This window comes from Papaver somniferum, chromosome 4 (assembly GCF_003573695.1).
Source record: "Papaver somniferum cultivar HN1 chromosome 4, ASM357369v1, whole genome shotgun sequence".
Lineage (NCBI taxonomy): Eukaryota > Viridiplantae > Streptophyta > Magnoliopsida > Ranunculales > Papaveraceae > Papaver > Papaver somniferum.
The window spans coordinates 51,991,869-52,007,020 of NC_039361.1; positions in this window are offsets into that span (position 1 = coordinate 51,991,869).

The following is a 15,152-nucleotide window of genomic DNA, read 5'->3' on the forward strand; positions in this document are numbered from 1 at the left end:
GATGGCAAATCAATCATCAACTACCAATTTCATCGTTACCATGGAAAAAGAAAAACTTAAGAAAAACAATTTATCCACTCTGATAGGAAATCAATCATCATCCACTACCAACTCAATTCCCATTATACTAGAAAAACTTAGAAGGAAGGAGCAAACCACCAAGTCACTTGCCGCAATGGAAGTAGAGATACTTAGAAGGAAAAGAGAAGAAGAAGAGGCAGCAATAGAAGCAAAATATCGCAAAGAAACTAAAGAGATAATCGAACGTGTAAAACAAGCGAAGATAGAAGCGGATGTTGAGGAAGAAACCGAATGGATTGAAAATTACTTCATAGTATCGGATCTCCCAGAAGATCACCGCCCTTCAAACCTTTTTTTGGGTCTTGTTGAGGATGGTCCTTATATGCCGAAGTTTGCGGACGGTAAGTGCAAGAAACGCAAAATGGATTACGGGGATGTGTTTGTAGCGAATCGAACAATTACCCTCATAAAATTATGTCGCAAATACAACGAGTTTCTCGCAAGATTCAGAGGGAATATGTATCAAGCTCAGGTCGCATATATCAAGTGGAGAAAATAGCCTTTTAGGCATTTCGAAGCTGCTTTGTTTCTTGAATCTCGTCCCAAGAAATGATGTTAGTTGCAATTAGCTTAAGACCTTTCATTTCATGTGTAACATTTTTTATGTGGTTGATGTTTCTAATTTTATTTCCTTAAGATTAGTATGAGGTCCAATTTAGGTCAGTTTGCTTGCTTAAACCTTTTGGTGGTGCGTCAATAATGAATCAAGAATCACTACCGGCATAGATTGTTAATAACAAATCAACGCCGGCACCGTATACATAAATTAAGTTAAATTCATCAGACAACCGACATAGATTACGAAAGTTCGACAACACCGGAATTATGAAGGTTTGTTACCTTTCAACCGTCATTGATTGAAAACGTTTAAAAAACATGACAACTAATTCTAACTCCTTATTCTTCTCCATTGTAACTGTCGCACCAATTATCCCCCATTGTAACCGTTACAAACTCCCTCATTCCATTTATGTGACGGTTACAAACTCCATAATTACATAAATTTGACGGTTATAGAATGGAAACAGTTCCATCTTTATTTTTCTTTGTTTTCACTTCGCAATTCCAAAAGAACTTCCCAAACCACTAAACTCCATTATTTGGTTTCATCTTCTGAACCAAATTCATTCAATTCTTCAAACCCAAAGAAGAATGGGTCCTTGCAAACCTCCTGAAAAACCAAGACATATTCCTGGTGGTAAATCGAAATCAGAAGCATCTATTGAACAAGATGATAATGAAGAAATAACAGAGATGATGAGGTAAGTGATACCTATGTTTATTGAAGCATTCTTAGGGTTTATTTCATAATATAAAAAACACAAATTGAAACTTGCATGATTATTGTTTGTACTAGGTAAAAGGAAATTTGAATTTGCAATTTAGTGAATTTGAAATTGAATTTAGTGAATCGAAATTCCAATTTAGTTTCGGTGTACAATTAAATTTGAATACAATGCCAGTTTATATGTCCTATATCCCCCTTTTATTGCATGCAAGTTATTAGAATACCGGCATAGAAACCCTCTAAGTTTCAACGCTGGAACTCCTGCCGGCAGTATCATAATGTTCACTAGACATGCCGGTTTTGGTAACCTTATTTTGTTAAATCTCTATAGACAATTCCCATATTACCGGCATGGGATTTTATTTACATACAATGCCGTTATCGCGAAACCGGCATGGAATTTCTTTAGATTACAATGTCGGAACATATGCCGGCAGTATCGTTATGTTCACCGGCTATGCCGGTTTTGATTACCTTATTTTGTTAAATCTCTGTAGACAATTTCCATATTACCGGCATAGGATTTTATTTACATACAATGCCGGTACCGTTAAACCGGCATATAATTCCATTAGACGACAATGCCGGAACTTGTGCCGGCAGAATAGTTATTTTCATCGGCCATGCCGGTTTTGATTTCCTTATTTTGTTAAATCTCATTTTGTACGTAGGTCCAAAGCTGCAAAAAAGAAGAAAGGAAAGGGAAAAGTTGTTGATGAAGGAAAACCTAAGTCTTCTTGGCCTCGACGTAGTCGAGATGATCCGGAACGTGGTAAGGTCATGATTCGGGAGATTCCCCCGGAGGGAGACACAAGAAGCAATGATGATGCTGAGTGGGAGAAATTTATACCTCCTGATCCAGCAGGTGGCTCATCCTCACATGGTTTAGGACAACCTGATGTTGAAGCCTGTGAGAAAAAGGAAAAGGACCCACCAAAGCACCTCCCAAAAACATATGACATGATTCCAGAACGCAATGACGACAAACACTGGGGTCAGCCGAGAGATCCAAAACTATTATTTGACTACAAGGACTCTTGGGATCGTTGGATCTATTCAACTTATGTAAGACGTTTTCATCTTGTTATTATATTGTTTATATATGATCAGGTGAATTGAAGTTTGTCTGGTGTGTTTTTATAGGACCACAAGAAAGCCTTCCGTGTTTTCTGCCATCATAAAATGGATACATGGGATTTGGAAGGGGAGTGTGGGTCTGTTCAAGCGGCAGTAAGAGAATCTGGGTTGTATCCCAGGGTAGAAAACTATGTGGCCACTGATCAAGTGACGTCGAATTGCTTCTTGGAGATATTTTTTGCTTCAACTGATACCATGCATTATCCCTGAAGATGTCCAAAGAATATTAGGTCTAGAGATCCTTGGAAAAGACGTTAAGAAAGAAGATGACGGTAAGACCCTAGAATGGTCCAAGATCTATGAGCTGGCTAAAAAGTTGTTTGGTTGGGACGAGGCAACGACAAAAGCAAATATGTACGTGTCAAAGAATACCATGACAAAGACTATTAAAGTCGTCAAGCTCAGAGATTTGTTTGGGAATACGAGGGGCAAGGAATTGAATGCCGAAAAAATTCAGCAAAACTATCGCTGCTTATCTGTTGTTCCTCTTGGGCATCGCAATATTCCCTGACTCTAATGGTAACATGGTGCATATAAACCACTTACAATACTTGGATCCCTTGGAGGAGGTTCATGAGTATTCATGGGGCACTGCTTTCTTGGCACATTTTTTGGAGGAGATGCGTAGATCTTCTAAGGCGACTTCCTGTCAATTTAATGGGAATTTCACTGTATCACAGGTAATGTGAACTAGTTATTTTGTTTTCCAATTAGTTCTTTTCTTATACATTTTATTGGAACGATCTTTCATTCGCGTAGGTGTGGGCTTATGAACACTTCCCAACATTGTTCAAGGAGTACAAATATTTGGAGTCGTCAACGTATGGTTTGGAACCACAGCGTCCTGTAGCTAAGAAATAATTTTTCGACAATAAACCGAAGCCTAATAACAGAACTCGGTTACTCTCCATGAGAGAGGCTTTGGACTCTATCACTGTCGAAGATGTTGTGTTTGACCCATATAAGAATGAAATAGAAGTTCACTTTCCAAGGAATGACAATGTAGCATTTTACAACGGACCATTGTTTCATCCAAAAGGATTTGTTATGCATAACCCTCGCCGTGTGATGCGCCAACTTGGGTAAAAACAGAAAAAAACTTACGGGTAAATCTAATGCCAAATTCTCTCATGACTTTCCTCAATGCCTATCAGATGAACAACATACTCTGGTAGTTTACAAACCAACTCCTCTACTTGTACATTGGAAAGAAAGGGAAGAAAAACAACTAGTGATGGATATGGTTGGATGGGAATTGCCGGAAAACGGTTATGAGTCGGAACCAAGCTTCCTCAGAGGTCATTCGAGGTACTCCCATCCTTATATTCTACGCCGGGCCACCGAAACAGTGCCTCCACAAGCAGAACCTCCCTCCACAACTCCTGAAAAACTTATTGTACCCGTACTTCAAAAGACCCTCACGTTGTTGGTACGTAATTCTGGTTCACTTCCTATTATTTGAATGTATATCTATAAACTTATAAAAGTTAACATATTAATGGAAAAATATGACAACAACGTTCGCGGCTAGAAAAATTGGGAAACTGGTTTAAATGCAAGAACAAGAAAGGAGAGGTGTTGATCCCCGGCAAAAATGAAGACTGTCGAGGAAAAGATAGACAAAATTGAAGATCCAAATGCAAAGGACTTGTGGAAGGAAACGAAGAAGAGGGTTCACAATAAGCCAAGGACCGAGTGATCTAAGATGTTTGTTAATGTTTCTTTATAGTATTAGTTATGTCTTTGAACAATATACTGTCGGTTTATGTTTGTTTGTGTGTCTTGCTAAACTTTGAACATATTTGTTTCATTTGTTTTCGGTTTGAAACATCTTAACTTTACATATGGTTTGTTAAACAATCTAGTCTTTGCTTATGTTATTTTGTGTGTCTTGATAAACTTTGGAGATGTTGATTTCATTTGTTTTTGGCTTAGAACATATTATATTGGTTAATATACGTCAAAAATTGCAATTTTTATGTTTTTTTTCCAGAACCGTCACGGTCGCAAGTGTAACAACAATGCCGGTATACTGATTTCTTTTCCGGACCAAAGGAATTTAGAATTCCGGCATGGATTCGCTTTTCTATACAATGCCGATACTCTTTCTTTTCCTCACACATAAGTGACCTGTGTATAATTCCGGCATTATTAGGAAGTTAATTTCAACGCCGACACTAAACCTGATATCTCCGTGTACTTATGGTGTCTTTCCAGCATAAAATAAAACAAAATTCTAAGTCGGGATCAATTCTCGGCATTGTAAAGTTTGAACTAAATCATGCCGGCATGTCCATGGCATATGGTTTAACGATTACAATTCAAACTTCCAAAAAAACAAAAGGTTGCGTAGCAGTGAACCACACATTTCCCACAATTGGTGGTTCTCCTCATACAATTTCATCCACTCCTCTGAGTGATTGGGGACTATATACTTGTTTTTAGTCAACGGAAAAACCGGTGGCAATGGAAAATTTTCCTTTAGCTTAAGAATAATGAAATGATTCCCGTTCACGAACGCCAAGACAACTTTTCTCTTCTTAGGAGATCCTTCGCACTTTTGCCACTTTGGCGTATAAGTTGTTTGTTCGGTGGGGGAAAAATAATGAACAACACAGTTAAATGTATCCGCCACAAGATTCCCACAAACCAACATTTTCATCCAATATTCAGTACGAAGGAACTTCATCTCGTGCTCTGGCCCTAACACCCGAGCATGCAAACTATCAATCCCTTCCTCATAATCTACCAATTGTTCATAACAGCTCTCTTTTTTCATAAGATGTTCGACCATCCTCTTTCTAGCGTATCGGCATGGTGTCATCCCTTCACTAACCGCCGTCTCAAAGATTCCTAATTGTTCAATCGCGGCATGATAACCACAATTTCCATCTCCATCGACATCATCCGTATATACAATATACTCGCGAATAAACTCGGGAAGTTGCTCTAAATAACCCTCTATTTTGGTATGGTAATGTCTATAAGTCTTACCCGTTAGGAAATCCTTATACATTTTCATATTACCAATTTTTAGCTTAATTATATCCATTCCATCCTTTGTAATCTCTACACTTCCAATGTCTTCGGTATGTGTTAGGAGTCCGTACTTCCTTGGCCCACCCCTTCGCTTTTTTAAATTGGACTACTTTACCATCGTGTTGTTGATGACTAGGAATTGGTCGCTTACCTTTGCTATCATTTATCTTTGGCGTGACTTCGGAATTTTCAGCTTGATGTACTTGACTTGATGTAGGTTCCTTATTCGGCCTTTCATTTTTGATATGCAAAGCCGCCCCTTCAACTATGGGTGTGACTTCGGAATGCTCCCCTAGTTCAATCATTGTTGGTACCTTCCTAGGCCTACCCCTTTTCTTTGTAACCTCGACTCTATGTGTGGCATCCGCTTCCTCGGCTTGTTGTTCTTGTTCCATCGATGCGGGTACCTTCGTCGGCCTAACCCTTTTCTTTGGAACCGGTACTTCATCAGCTTGTGGTGTTGATACGGAATCCGTCATTTGTTCTTCACTTGATAGCGGTAACTTCTTCGGCCTACCCCTTTTCTTTAGAAACGACACTTCATCGACTTGTGGTGTGGATACGGAATTCCCAGTTTGTTGTTGACTTGATGGCGGTTCCTTCCTCGGCCTACCCCTTTTCTTTGGAACCGGCGCTTCCACGAACCTTTCTTCTGAAAGCTCACATCCAGTTGGGTCTCGTTTATTACTTGCCTCGTCTTCACATTCGCGTTGACTCATTTTTTTCAATTATATCCTTTGTTTTCTCCTCGTCGTTTTAGTTTGTGGTCTACCGGGCGGATCTCCATTTCTTGGATCTTTACTTTGTGCTATCCATGGGCGTGTAATCCGCATTAGTTGGCTCAACAATACTTGTCGGCTAGCCGAGTTGCCACGTGAGTAAGCTTCATATAATTCCTTTTCTTCCTTTGTATCCTATGGTGATTGTCCGGGAGCTTCCATAGGGGGAGGGTCGAAAGATAGTTGCTTCCAAAACGGATCAATAACCTCAATAGGTAAAACTTCTTCATACTTCAGAAGCATATGACGACACGAAAGCCCCAATGAAGACATGTCGGGACAAATACACACATCACCCGGTTTGTCGTAGTTTATCTCTTTTTCCATTTCTTTAATCATATGTTTTATTGCCCAATGCGAGACGTTGAATTCTATTCCTTGGAGCAAATTACCATATCGAAAATGTGATGTCATCCTTTCTATTGAGCTTTTCTCAAAGGCCTTCTTGATCCTGTCGATATCAGCCTTAAAGTATTGCTCCATTGCCTCGGTGACCGTAACCACGTTTCCTTGGCCGAACTTGATGAGATCTTTAAATCTCCCATGAGCGGACTCCTCTATACTGGTTGCTTCATTCCCATAGTGTCTATACCGATTTGTCCATGCACACACAAATTTTTCCTTGAACTTATCCAACAATTGATCCCGACAATATGAGACGGTACTTGGATATACTTCGTTATATTTGGCAATAAACATGTTCAATCTCTTTTCATATATATCCTCGGTAAGAGACCAATAAACTTTCTCCCAATCATTTAGAAATTCCAACCAACTTTTATGATTTTCATCGCGTTCTTTGTCCACCCGCTCTTTAATCTTTCCTCTTTCCTCTTCTTCTTCTTCGGGTGATAGTTTCTTCTTGCGAACATCTTCCTTTAGTTGAGCAACCATTATCTTCTTAATATCCGCCTTAGAGGGTTCAAACAAAGCATGACAATGTTTTATCACATTTTGACGTATATGATATGTACATAGGAAATTTTGTGCATTCGGAAATACGTCGGATATAACATTCATTAGTGCGTCATCTTGATCGTTTATGATGACCCTCGGAAATTGATTTTCCGGGAACAATAATTTCAATTTTGGTAATGCCCAATGATATTTGTGATCCCTCTCGTTTTCCATTAAACACCAAGCCAATGTGAATGATACCTTGTCCGATGTTTTCCCTACGATGTTGAACAACGACATGTTGTATTTGTTTGTCTTATAGGTGCAATCCGCCATAAGGACACCAAAACATGTATGAGCCAATTGTGAAAGGAAAGGATGCGCAATGAATATTTGAATGGGTTTGTTGTACGATCCTCTTTTAATGATACGCGTGTAGTTGTGATCCCAAACTATCTTCTCAAAGTCTTGCATAACGGTCCTCCCTTCCCATTCCACTCTTCTAATGGTTGCTTGTGCGCTATAAATTGTACTTAGGGAAGAAACGTTCTGATCATCCTTTTCCTCGAAGCCTATGAGAATCACTCTTGGTTTGATACATGCTTTGGTCATTATCTTTACATCCTCGAATTCATGAGGTTTTAGCTTCGCAACTAGGGAGTGACCAATAAAATCTTTCATATCCCGGTGGTTATGACGGCCAAACCACACCGTACAATCCCATTCATTTTCTTTGTCTCTTAGATAGAATACAAGATTAAAGGGCAATTATCCTTCCTCGTACGAGTCTTGTATACCCTATTAGTCTTCTTTGGATATACATAACCCTTTCTCTTATGGCTATCCTTCTTCTTGTATTGCCCACTTCTCTTGCAAACCATCTCAAAACGATTTTCTGAACGTTGGGTATTCCTCACCAACACACACATGTTCTTAAGAGCCGTCTCTTTTTCCCAAGCAATTACTTCCTTTGGAGATTTTATTCCCTACATAAGGATAACAATGGGAGATTATAAGGTTAATTACAAGAAATCCCCACATAAAGTTCTAAAAACTAGGTGAAAGTATTGTTTGGTAACATACCAGGGGCATTTTAGAGTATTTGGACGTATCCGGACCAAGCGGTTTGGAATTTTTTGGATCAATGTATGTCACAATCTAAGGAATGAATGAAAAGAAAATTGAATTAGTTCCAAATAAAATTAAATCACTATGCCGGGTACTAGTTCCGGCATGCTCGACGACAGTACCGCCAAAAAAAACAAAGACGGAAACATATGACGGCATTATCGAATGATGTTCCGGCATTCCGGAAATGCACTTGAAAAGGGACCTAATTTTAAATAGTACCGGAATTGTATTTTCTTGAACATTAGTGCCGGAATTAGAAATACCGGCATGCTCGATATGTAAGGTTCCAAGCCGGTATTTTGTGCCGGCTTTGTCCATAATTTTTAAACCACGCCGGTAATAGGTGTCGACGTGCTCGATAATTTATATACCACGCCGGTATTTAAGTTCAAAAATCTTTAACTCCTGGATGTTTTTCTTGTGGTACCGGCATGGTAAAGTTAGGAATGAACCACGTCGGTTTGGATATTCCATGGAATATTCTGTGGTAGGTAAAAAGTTAACTGCGTACCGGCATGGATTTTTTGGTTGAATACCACGCCGACAATTGTTTCAAAATGGGGGATATTTTTCGCCAGCATGGAAATAGTATGAACACCTTGCCGGTTCTGGTGGTGCCGGCGTGGTATTCATACTACGAGTATGCCGGCACCAAGCTTTTTCAGAGAAAAATGGCGGTTTCAAAAAAAAATAAAAATAAAATCAAATTTTCGACCTCTTAGCAGCATTACCTGTGTGTTGGGGATGCTTGTATGTTGAACTTGTTTACTTTCTTGGGTTGGTTATTCAAAAAACACTTCATGCTCACGAAAATCATGATCCAAGGGTGTTGGTTCATCATATAATTCCAATTGTGAGTTGTTATCATTAACCGAAGATTGAAGATATGATTGTTGTTGTAGTTGAGCTAAAGATTCAGCAGCTGCAATTCTCTCCTCACAATCATCTTCCATTTTCATAAAAACATTTCCACTCAAAAATATTTTTCCCTCCTTCTACTCTCACCTCACTCACACAAATTCAAATAAAACTACACATTAATCTATCCCCCAAATACTTAAGATTTTACTAATTATTATTAACCACTAAACCTGATTAGTGAGGGATATATTAGAAATTAAAAAATAATTACATAAGGGGTGACCCAAATTTGATATTTGGATCCAGTTTTTGTCATGTAACTATATCCCCCAATTAGTTTTCATATCCCCCAGTCGCGCGTTCTTTTTTTAGTGTCTCTAATATCATTTTTTTTAAATTATTTTCTGGTATTCCTTTAATATCAGATATTGATACAAATAAAAAAGTGAGTGGGATTTTTCATTTTTATTTCATGGAGTTCGAGCCTGGAGGAGAAATTGAATTGGCCACTTTATTTTTAACACAAGTATAAGGTTGGCAACTAAAAGAATGTGCATGCCACTTTTTGGTCCTAATTGTTAATTGGGACCCTTTTTGAGACGGATGCGGGGTAAAGTCCCGCCTCACCAAATGTAGGATGATTCCAATCATACCCGGTGCATAGCACTGGTGGAGCTTACCCGCCCTTCTATTGGCTGGTGAGCATAACCGCGCACTCTAATTGGCTTGGAGAAAAACCATTCGTATTTTTCGGATGAAATTTCGTGAAATATAGTGCGTTGATCTGACACCGTGCGGTGTAGATTGGGTAGGTGGTTGATACACACCCGGCGGACGACCCTCATTATTCGATATGTCTAACCGCTAGATGGCTAAGATCTTTGAATAGACGACCTAAAATTATTCCGCATAATTACACCGAGTTTACTTGATCTTTTCAAAATCATGATCATCGATTTTTTCTTAAAAAGTTAATATATTCACTTCACGTATTTATTACTAAAATCCAGAAGAAAAAAAAACTACTATATTAATTTTGGACATCTATGGTTAAAATCCAAAAAATTGAATAATTCAAGTATTTATTATTAAAATCCAAAAAAATAGAGAAAAAACTATATTAATTACGGTTTATGATTAAAAGCCAAAAATTGAGTAAACATATTTATAGGGTAAAAAAAGTAGGTGCTTCAAAATGTATTAAAACTGTGTAAAGTTTACAAATATTTGTGGTATAGTTTTAGAAATATGGTCATTTCTTATCCATGAGGATATAATTGAAAAATACCGAAAATATCCCTCTTTTCACATTACCTTAAGAGTGTGCAAACTTGAAATATGTCAACTTTTAAGACAGAGAGATTCAATGACACACATTATATTTCATTGGATCTTCATTAATATGCTATTATTACCTAAATCTATGCATGGATTTACATTATGTAGCAACTCATGGATCGTCTTAAATGCAACGGAAAATTGAATTGTAAAATGATTCCTCTACATATGGAGGTATTCAAAATATAACATAAGTTTCAGTAAATTTTGGACTTAGAGAAGAATGAATTTTTTCAGAAAAATAATTGGTATTCTAGCTTTTGACTGTATCCTATGACTTGGTAGCAGCGTATATTCCAATTCATTCAACAACATTTCAACATACAACTGTATATTTTCACAAGCAAATGATTTGAAATCCGTACTTGATAGACACATTTTTGTGTTTAATTTGATCTCAATACTATATATTGTTGGCACTCGAGTTTGTACTAATTTTGGTGTTTTATGTGTTTGTAGGCACCTTTGGAAAATAAACATTTTTTGGAAAATTCGGCTCGAAAAGTTGGTAAAAGCCCCGGAGGACACGTGTTATTTGGACTCTCACCGTTGGATAAGGGGCACCTCAATTACTAAGGGGCACCCCAGGTCACCCCAAAGGCAGCTGCTATTCGCACCCCAGTTCTGGTTAGGAGGGAGGACAGCTTCTTCCCAAATTCAAAAACCAAAAATTGGCGGGAAAAAAATACTATCAACTGGCAGATGTTTTGTTTGAATTTTTGAACGTGTTCTAGGGCGATTCAATGGATGATTTTTTGGTAGGAAGTTGTGATATGTCCTAGCAAACACGTTTTGGGATTTTGGTTCGATCAAATTTGGCCAGAATTAGCTGGATAATTCACGGAATGAAAAATAGGGAAACACGGGTTGGACACGGGATTGGAGAAGATTTGAGCGTGTTCTGCTCATGCATGAGGGCTCTAGCAACATTGCGGGTCGTGTGTAAACATTTCTAGAGTGACCAGGATGGAAATCTACGCGTGAGAAGCTAAATCAGGGAAGAAAATATTCCCAGAATATTTTTTCATCAAACCGAGTTAAGAGAGAATTATCTCGAGTTATAGCAAGACTTCTTGATCCCGTGGATCTAGTGCTGGGGACTCATAGAAGAGGTGTCGAGAGTTTGGGGTCGATAGGAGAGCTCAGGAGCGAGAAATCAAGAGTCGATGAAACTCTGTTTCTGCTCCTGCTGATGATGAAGAACACCAAGAACACGAAAAACAGACTTGCAGGGACAGTCGGTTATCAACAGTGAAACAGACTCACAGGCGTGGGTCGTAGGTGTGGGTCTTAGAACCACAGCGACAATAACACTTCCCTTTTATCGTTCTTTTGTGACGCTTCCTGTGGGTCGCACATTAGCTGTTTACACCATTTTCTCTTCTTCTCTTCATTGTAAACACCATTTGAGCAATAAATAAATATTTTGAGCGTGTTTTTATCATGATGAGCTAAACCCAACACTGGGACGACGGAGGAGGGTGAATTTAATACACGGGTAAATTTATTTTTTTTATTTTTTATGACTTTTGCATTAATTTAAAATTGAAATATGATTTGAATTAATTGGTTGTTATTTAATTTTATGATGTATGCTTAGCTTAGGTGTTTTGATACATCATGCTTAGGACTTACAATCGATGTTTTGAGAATCTATCTTGGCAAAATCAGAGTCCATGTTAATTTTATTGAGTTTTAAATTGTCAAAGAATATATGAATGAACCCTGTGTAGTGAATTCGGCCAAATCCTTAGTCCCAGTACCTCTCGCCCATTGTTAATATTTTTGTATATATATTTTTATTAAATCTAAAAATTCCATTTCCTTCACAAGTCTGAAACGAATCCTATTTACTACAATCACAATAAAAAAAACATAATCATTTTGGCGCCGCCGACGCGGATTTGTGCTTAGGTAGAATTTTTAGGTTTTTATTATTTTTTATTATTCCATTTGTTCTTTTTGCGTCTCTTTGGTTGTGTCTTTGTATTACAGGTTTGAAGTAGGATAATAAAGACCTTGGAATCAAAGCTTAAAGCTAAAAGAGAAGGAAAAAAGACAAAGCAAAAAAAAAAAAAGAAAAAAGAGAGGAAAAAAAAGAGAAAGAATTATTTTATTTTATTTTTTAAGAGACTTTCCATTTTTTTTTATTTTTTTTGTAATTATTATTATTATTTTTTGTATTTCTTTTCATTGGACTTGACTTTGGACAATTTATTTTGATTTTAAACCCTACGGAAGGGTTATATAATTTTTTTTTTTTAAATATAAACTGTTTGCAGGGAAGGACGACGATTACAATATCGTCTCGGCCCCTCGGGTTCGTACATGACATAGGATTCGTGGCCCGAGTCGACTTCAACGGTTCATCCCCCGTCTGGTACGGGAGGTAAGTCCATCGAAACACTCGCGAATCTCCTGTAAGCGAGTTACTGTATTCCTTAAGGTGATTCATTGATTGAGGACGAATTTGGACTGTTTATAAATTCCTAGTAAAGGGCAAGGCCTGGCCAATGCAAGATAAGGGTTCGAATTTCATCACCGCTCCCTTCTTGCCCGCCTTAGGTAAACGAAACCTAACGCGAACCCAAGCTTAAAATTTGATTAGAACGAGACCGATAGGGTAACGAGCTTAGTAGGAAAGTCGTTCGAAAAATATTGGTTACTCTTTTAGCATACTTCGAAGTTCATGATGGTTTCTGTGAGTTGAATGCGTGACTGCGCCGCCTTGTGATAGCGGTGAGGCCTTGGGTATCAAAGCTCCACTGAGCTTCCCTCGCCTCAATTCAACTTACTTTGACTCGGATTGATTCCAGAGGGGTTTGCTTAAATTGTAACGAATTCCCTTTCGAAGGATTAGAAGCTGGTCTGGAAACAATCTAAGTGGAGCCATCATGCTTTTTGTTTGCTAGAAATCAGTAGGTTTGATTTGGTCGAGTCAGCCTTGTTTGTGATTGTGTAGAATTCCCTTGAAATTAAGAATGTCGAACTGGTATGACAGAAGCGAATACAATGAGTATCGATCTGAATTTGAATATGGACATCATCATTTTTTTGACCATGGTGGGAATAGTAGTTGGGAACGCCAACCTTTTCAAGGTTATGGTTCATACCATGGTGAGCCCAATTACTATCCACACGCGAATTGGTCTTACGAGCAAGAAAATCAGGAACACTGTAGTACTGGTTACTCGTTTTTGGAAACTAGTCCTGATTATGATATTTCTGAACCTGTTCCATCTCTAGAAGAGACCCAACAACGGATTGAAAGGACGTATAAACGTTTAGTTGCAATGGATAGTTCAAAAGAAGAGTGTACACGACATTCTGAGATGATAAACGAGAGTGGTAAACGTATAAGTGTTATGCTCAGTGAAATTCAGGCACGTCTAGAGGCAGAAAATGAACAGTTTAATGCTGCTCGAAATAATCTAAATTTCCAAAATAGGGTTTCTCATTCTACCCTTGATATCAATAGTGAATATTTGCCTAATTTAGAGGACGAGGCTATAATAAAAGACACTACTTATTTAGATGAGGTTCAATCATCTTTGTACTATTATGATGATGAGGATAATAGTAATGAAGAATCTGAAATATATAGGCATAGTAATCAAGAATCTATTAATCCAATTAAGCTTTATAATGATTATATTATTTCTAGTTCAAATCCAAATAATTTTTATGATTATTCACCTATTCAAAAGGACGAGGATTTGATTAGGGATACCACCGTTTTAGACGATGTAGTTTTTCCTTTTGATTACGAAACCGATAGTGGTTTAGAGGAACGGGTTTATTCCGAAAATGCTGTTTTAGAGTCTAGTGACTTAGAAACAATAGTATTAGATGAAGAAGATATACCCGTAGAGATGAGTGAGGATGAACCCGACTTAGAAGAATCAATTGACCATTTTCGGGAATCCGATGACCTAGAAATTAGGGAAGTTGTGACTAATCTTTCTAGAGACACAGAAAACTCTAAGTTTGGGGGTGATTATCATTCTCCGTGTGCTTTAACTCTTAAAAAGTTCCCTCATGTAGGACTTGACATTTGTGCCTCAACCATCTTACAAGATTATCTTCGTATATTTTTTCCTGAACCTAATGATGTCCAAAGAGAAGCTCAGTTGTTAGAAACCCATCCTCTGGTTGATGTGGTTGACCCAGGCTATGATACCAAGATTGACTTTGTTTTCCCACCAACAAATAGTTTTCTTCCAAATGTGGGAACGTTTATATTTCAAATGTGTCGAATATTAAGTTGTGAGACTAAACCTAAATGCTTTAGGAAATTAGAATCGACACATTTGCTTAAGAGTGACCACTACTCTCATTGTGGTCAATTTTTTAAGTCAAATCTTATTGACTTAGAGGATCCTCAGTTATTTAGGTTATTGTGCGCTTCTAAGATCATATTTGAGTTTTTCCAGACTCTAGGACCTAATGATTCGGATCCCACCTATGAAGAAACGCAACCAATGAAAATATTTTATTTAGACCCTTTCTTAGAACCTGAACCTGAACCACAATTAGATATAAATATCTTAATCAGGAAACTAGATAAGGGCATGCTATCCTTGTTCACTTTCTTGGGTTAT